Source organism: Podarcis tiliguerta, assembly GCF_965153285.1.
Source record: "Podarcis tiliguerta genome assembly, chromosome: 7".
Classification (NCBI taxonomy): Eukaryota; Metazoa; Chordata; class Lepidosauria; order Squamata; family Lacertidae; genus Podarcis; species Podarcis tiliguerta.
In genome coordinates this window covers 87,778,189-87,785,483 of record NC_139540.1, presented here as the reverse complement: position 1 = coordinate 87,785,483, position 7,295 = coordinate 87,778,189, and the positions used below count along the sequence as shown (strand labels likewise).

Genomic DNA, 7,295 nt, shown 5'->3' with positions numbered 1-7,295 from the left:
AGGAGGAAATGTATATTTAAAGCAAACATAATAAGAGGGACATCTCTAACTATGTGGACGTGCCCCCCTGTCTGCTGCCCACTGAAAACGGAAGCGTTATTAAAAAGGAAGAAGAAAAGGTGCTGCAGGAATCATGTCAGCCCCGGCACGGCCAGCTCAAGTGCTGCCCCGGGGCGTGTTGGCGGCTGCCCCCGAGCATCTCTGGGAGGTCATTTGACTGAGGGCGGCCTGGACTTGCCCAGCGTAGCTCCAGCTGCATCGCTGGTCCCCGCTAGCTCTCCAACCCCTTCGGAGTGAACATGCTGCAGAGTCCTTTCTGAAGGGCGGGTACTCCGTGGCCTGTTACTGCATGAGCTCTCGCCCGTGGGTGGAAAGGGGCAGCTCTGAAACCCCTTCCATTCAAGGGATGAATTGCGGCGCTCAGGCTTCGAAATGCACTTCGTTGTCAGTAGGAAAAGGTTCGTCTGGACTTGAGGGCAAGGCTCTTTTCGCTCTGAACATTCACATTTCCACACTGTTTCATCGATTCGATCTGTGTGGTTTATCGACTTCTGGAGCCCCTCCCAGAGGAATCTGAGGATCGACGGTCTGTCTAGAAAGGGCATAAATAACACCAACCGCAACCGCAACTTGCTGAGGAGCAGATAGGTCGTCCCTGCCCAAACGCCCTCTCCTCCAAAACTACTAATGGCATGCACAGAAATTGCCATCCTGTCCACGTCCTATTACTCTTCCCAAAAGGCGGGTCCCCCCTCCTAAAGCGCAGGCACAGTCTCGTCAGTTTCGACGCTTGCCCACTGCAGGTCCTCTCCTTCCTTTCCAGAATGTTCCTCTCCGCCTCGCTTGCAGCGGGGATCCTGCCTTCGTGCATTGTTAGCTGGCTCGGTCAGTTAGAGCTGACGGACGTGCCCCCGGGCAAAGGCTGGTGCTGGCCGTGGCGAAGGCCTCGCCTGTGCCAGGTGGAAAGGTTCGACGAGCGGGCAGTGCTGTTTACTGCGCAGAGTAGGAGCCAATTCCTATGAAGACCCAGCCCCCCCCCAATAAAATATTTGAGGGGTTCGCTCCCCCCAGTTGATGGGCATTGCCATTCAAATGGTGTGCGTGTGCATAATTATGTGATCAGTTATGCGGGATGGAGCTTACCTGCCCCCGCTAATTTATTCAAGTTGGCACCCCTGCTGCCAATGAAGCTTCAAGTGGGCGCTCCTAAGCTTCCTTGGAGGCAAGGTTCTCGTGGTGTCCCCGGGCCTTCCTTCCAAGCAAACTCAACCTTAAAATCTCAGTTTTTCGTAGACAAGCGCGGGCAAGAGGGAGAGATGCAGGTTTATTTGCAGCCCCTGGTTGGACCGGACTCAATCCCAGCCGTAGACTACCGAAGAGTTAAAAAGAGCGATCCCGACCCCCCCCCCCCCGCCGCCGGCCAAGCGCTTTGCGCAGAAGTGCCGCGCGCAGCCACGCTCGAGAGGAGGACTATGTCTTTGGGGATGTGCTCCGTCTTGCAAAACTATTTTTCAGGTGGAGTCTGCTGATAGCAGCGTTTGCAGACTCCGAAACGTGATTTTCCGAAAAGCATTTTTCGGCTTGTTCAGGCCCAGTGAGCACGGAGGGGGAGCGAAGATGGGGCTCAGTATTTACAGTAGAAATCAAGCATGAAATTGAATGTTAACCATTTCTTTTAACAAATGCAAATCCAATTGAAGCCGCAGAGGGAGGACCCAGTTAGAGGTGCAGCAACCTAGCGGAGCTCTCGCGAGAAAGGAAACATAACGTTGACATTTTGCTCGTGAGGTTTGAGAAGCGCCGTCCCCAAGAGTAAGTTAAATGTTAAATGGTAGCTCTGAAAAGTCTATTTAAAACTAGGCATGGGATGATCCAGGTCAAACGAAGCTAATTTAACTCCCTTGGACAGACTTTTAACCTCTTGCTCATTGTGACCATAAGCCAAGTTCTGGAAGTCTATCGAGAAACAGGTAGTTGAGATCAGCAGTCATAAGGAAGTTACTTGCAAATAACCAGTTAACTTCCATGGTTTGCAAAAGAAACGCACACCCACACCCACCCCCACCCCTAATAAGTGTGCACAGGATCTCAATTTCTTAAAAAGCGGAGCTGCCTCCTTTATAGTCTCCCTTGGGAGAGCGACCAGCTAGGGTTGGGCTGGGGGCTTGAGTGATGTTTCTAAAAATGTTAGCTCACTTACAGGCTGCCAATATCTCCAGGGCATTTGCTCCCAAAAGCCTCCAGGCCAATCCCTTAGGCAGGGCCTACTCAAGACATTTTGGCAGCTGTGGTGAATCACCAAATGGTGCCTCCCCTCCAGAGAAGAAAGACGGAATGAAGATCACATCAAACAAAGGGAGAATGAAGATAGCTGAGTTGGTTAGAGCACAGTGGCAATAATGCCAAGGTTGCATGTTCAATCCCCTTATGGGACAACTGCATTGCAGGGTGTTAGACTAGAAGATCCTCAGAGTCCCTTCCAACTTTATGATTCTATGATATTCAGTGGGAACTATTGTCCCTGTGGATCCTGCTGCCTGAGGTGGTTGCCTCACCCTGCCTCATGGGTGGGCCGGCCCTGCCCTTAGTGAGGAATAGCTAACATGGTCCTCCAGAGATTGTCAGACCCCAGCATCCCTTAGCTCCAGTGGCCAGGGTTCAGGATCTTGGGAGCTGCAGTCCAAGCACCTCTGATGGACCACAGAGACAGCTCCTCCACCTTAGGGTGAATTAACACCTGAAATGCCCTCCAACATTATTTTTGTACCTGTGTGTTGAAGTTTCTCATGAGTGTACATCTTCCATTAAGCATGTGGGAGAAAAGAGAGCAACTAACAATGGAACCCTAAGTCTGCTTCGACTTCATTCCCAATTGGACTTACTGTGTATAATATTACAGAGTTGGATGGTGGCCCAAATGTTCCATGCTGGAAACAAAGGTGTATTCTCACACAAAGCTTAATACCAACATATTTTGTGGTCTATATATCTTATTGAGCAAACATGTGCACTGCCATCACATAATATGGTTTATAATGAAAATGGGGAAAATAATCCCCAGAATGTCCATTTGCATTGCAGATGTTTGTAATGTAGTGGTTAGAGTGTTGGAGACCTGTGAGACCAGAGTTCAAATCCTTACTCGACCATGAAGCTCATGGGGTGACCTTGGGCCCGTCACTGCCTCCCAGCCTAATCTACCTCTCATGTTGGTTGTTGTGGGTGTTCAAAGAGGATGGTGAGAATCATGTATGCCATCTTGAGCCCCATAGAGAAAAGGATGGGATATAAATGTAATGATTAATAAAACAAATGGTTCTTTTCCACTTTCTGCTCAAAAAGAGGATCAACCACAATTCAAATCTCATAGTTGAAAACCATGTTCACCCAGGAGAAGTTAACAGCTCATTACTATTGTTTTTTTACTCTAACCTGTAATATAAGGCTGGGAAATAGCTAGAAGACTGGCTGGGAAATAGCTAGAAGATGTTCTGAAATCATTTTCTCTAATCAGTAACAGGGTGGAAGGAACCTTTCACAGAATTGTAGAGTTGAAAAGGACTGTGAATGTCATCTAGTCCAACTCCCTGTAATGCAGGGCTGTTTTGTCCAACATGGGGCTTGAACCCACAACCCTGAGATTAAGAGTCTCATGCTGTCTCCAAGGTAGCCCAATGCTCAATGAGTACCACTGATGGAAAGGAGTAATCAAACAGCTCCTTTTCCTACAGCTGCAACCCTACCCACACTTTGAAATAAGCTGCATTGAACAAAAAGGGCCTTGTATAGGTTGGAGCGGCATGTTTCTTCTGGTTTGTCTGACACGCTTTTGAGATCTTCTGTTGCAGCTTTGCTTTGGGTACCTCCTTTATCGGAAAGGAAACAGTGCCCCACAACAAAAGAGGATGCTTTTTCAGGCGTGGCACCCCAGTTTAGGACCACCCCTTCAAGAGCTGCCATGTAATCGCAAGATGGGGTCCAAGTCCTCATCCAGCCATAAAAACGTCTACTGGGTTACATAGACCAGTCACTGACTCTCAGCTTAACCTTCTTCACAGGGTTGTGGTGAGGATAAACTGGTGAAGAGATAACCATGTATGCCACCTTAAGCTCCATAGAAGAAAGTGGGGGCATTAGTCTAATAATGCCCACTTAATCCCTCCAGCACCAGTTTTCCTTGATGCAGGCACCTTCTTTTGTTCTAGGCTGGTTTTGATTGGCTGTGATTATTGTTTTATTATTGATTTACAGCTATCACGGAGGCTGTAGTTAATTGTTTTATTATTTATTTTTATTATGATTATTGATTGTATACCACCTTGATATCCCCCAAACTATGAAGGATGGTATACAACTGTTTTAGGATCTCCTGATGAAATTACAACAAATGGGAGATATTCTGGCATCTGGAATAAGAAGATCCCTTTCATGTTTAAATGAATAAGGAATTTTAAGTATCTCGTAGGGTATGAATATTCTGGAAATAGTAATACTACACAGGGAAAAGGGGGTGGGGAATCATCTAGATGAAGAAGTTCTTCTATGGTGTCTTTCTCCTCATTAGGTTCTTCCTGATTTTTCTTCACTGCCCTCCGGAGAGCAACAATTCTCTTGCCATCCCAAGCCTGTTAACTGGCGACAGTGAATCACAGTCCACTTTAATTCAATTTGCTTGTCAAATTAGATTGAGCGACAGTGTTGATCTTTTAGATTTACTTCTACAGGTTGGATTTTATCTCTCTGTTCTCACAACTAGGAGATTGGGGGTGGGTGGGTGTTGGCAACCCCCGCCAGGGCTATACCACTTCAGACTGCAGGTGAGGCACTTGTGTTGGAAAGCGACTCCCTGTAGGTAGAAAATAAGCATGTCAGGGAGACTTCTGACCAGATATGCTAGTTATACATCTGCCAGGGAAGGAGACATTCCATCATGTAAGGTTCGAAGTAGAGGTTGACTGCCTCATCTGTAGTTGCTTTGCAGGATGAGGCTTTTCATAATCCTGTGGACCTTAAGCTCTGTGTTGGCAGTGGGGACCACATGGCTGAAGGACATCAGTTGACTGTCAGTGGATCTCTGGCAGTTTACAGATGAACGGAAGCACTTGAGTCAGAGCCAAGGGCCACCCAAGCAGCGATTCTGTTTTCAAAGGAGGACAGATGTCTCTAGGAAGCCTACAGGGGTTGCATGGAGGTAAAAGCCCACCCTTTCTGTGTCCCCAGGGTCCCCTGCTCAGGGGTACAGGGAGGTTCTATCAGGACTGGCAAACTGTTACAGACCTGCCCTTTATTCCACACACGCCTCCAGCTACTAAGCCTTGGAGAGCCCTATCAAAGAGGGCTGACATAGCTGACATAGCCATTAAGGTATTGCCTTAATATAGTTTTAAAGCACGGGTGTCAAACACAAGGCCCTCGGGCCAAATCCGGCCCGCCAGACCTCGTCATGTGGCCCGTGTAGCCGCCGCCGGCCGCCAGCCTTCACCTTTTATTCTCGCTTTTTTTTTTTACACCTCTTCAGCACATGCGCGGCAGCCTACGAGCCAGAGAACGCCTGCCCTCTAGCAGCGCCGCGGCCCCCGATGAATTTGAGTTTGACACCCCTGTTTTAAAGGAAGACTGTTCTACACGCATAATGTCGCCCCAGGAAGAGGCATTTAGGAGGAGATTTCTCTCTTCCTGCCATGTAATTAATCGGTTTTATGCCCACCCCGAGTTGTGTGAATCGGTCTTCCACGCGGATTAGAATGCACTCAGACGAAGGTGTTGGAAGGCCCGGGGAAGGAAGGCCGTCCTTTATTCCTCCTTTATCCCTGGGAGCAGAAGAGGGGTGGCTTTGCTGGCTCTTCCAACGGGGGCTCATCAGATGCCCCCCATGAGCGGGCAAGCCTGCCATTTGCCTCAGTATGGCTCTGCCTCTGCCTGTGGCAGGATCCCTTTACTCACCACTGTGACTTGTAACTGACCATAAACCTATCCTCCAAATTCCCTTTTTGAAAAGCAGCCCCGCAACTCAATGAGGAGCCAAGGCCGCGCGGGTCAAGGCCCAGGTGTGCAGAGGTCAATGAATCCGCATTCTGCAGCGCTGGCGCTCGTGCAACCAGTAACCACGCTTTGGCTCCATCTGCCTTCGTGACCTGCGCGGGGAAAGGGCGAGGAAGTGCCAAAGCCCTCCTCCCGGCCTGCTGTTTCCCGATCCATGCATCTCTTATGGAAGCTTGTGCTCTCCTTTGACACGGGCCCGGGAGGGATTCAGACAGATCCTCCACAGCGCTCAAAGTTCACAACGAAACCGAACATCTCGGCTGAATTGAGAACGGTTTAATGACGTCTAGATTTCCGCACCATTTTGTTATCAGAGTTCTATGGTGTTTTAATCGCAATGCCTTTTGGGGCGCAAGTCAGCACTTTCCACGTCCTGTCACCCTAACTTGGGAGCGACCTGCGTGGAATCCGGCGAGATTTGCTTGAAGAGACACGCATAGGATCGGGCTGCGCGTCTCAGCGGATTTCGGTGGGAGGCGCGGAGACGCTTGTTTCTCTCTTCCACTGAACGCCTCGGCAATTGAAAATGCTCAGCCATGGCTGGATCGTACCCTTCATTTCTCAGCCAGAAGAGTCGTTTGCTTTAAATGATTGCTTCCATCCTAGCGGAGATCGTTGGAGATACTGGGCAAGAAGTCCATCGGAAAGAAGCTCTGTCTCCCCGGAGAAGCAGCCGCTATTAATTCTCCTTTCCTTATCGCTCTTCCTCCTACAGCGGAACCGTTTTCTTTCTCGCAATCCCAACTTCCTCGTTTTCCGTTTGAATCAACTTTCGCGTCTTCCCGGGAAGTTCTGTGTTGACATTTCTTGCCCCCTCCCCCCGCAGCCTCCCTCGCGGTCCCCGCCGTGAAATTAGTGGAAAGTAGAAGTTTTTATCAGCCAGAAGTAGTAATAAGTAGCCTGCAAAACAGAGATCTCCCGGTTTATTGCCCCCCGTCGCCTCTGGTATCTGGTCGCAGGAGGAGGCGGAAGGGGCGCTTGGCCTCGCTGGAAACGGCGCAGCATTTAAAGGAGAGGCGTCTCGGGAAATTGACATTCTTGTCCGCATCCTTTGTCTGATTTCAAAGCAAACAAGAGGCGATTCGGATCCAGCCGAGGCTTCGGGACGCACGCATTTCCCTATCATGTCTCGGCTTTGTTTCGAACCGCGGGGCGTTAATCCCATAAACGCGATTTAATTACCGGGAGGCTAATTGCTAGGCGCAATTGTTTAGCTCATTAGTAACTGACTTGACATCCGCGAACGTGCTCCA

At 49.3% G+C, this 7,295-nt stretch overlaps 1 long non-coding RNA gene across 1 annotated transcript in view; it reads left to right on the top strand.

The window, feature by feature from the left end:
* LOC310681251 overlaps nt 1–7,295 on the top strand; it is a 43,313-nt gene that overhangs the window by 10,770 nt on the left and 25,248 nt on the right. The gene's annotated exons all lie outside the window — the stretch shown is intronic.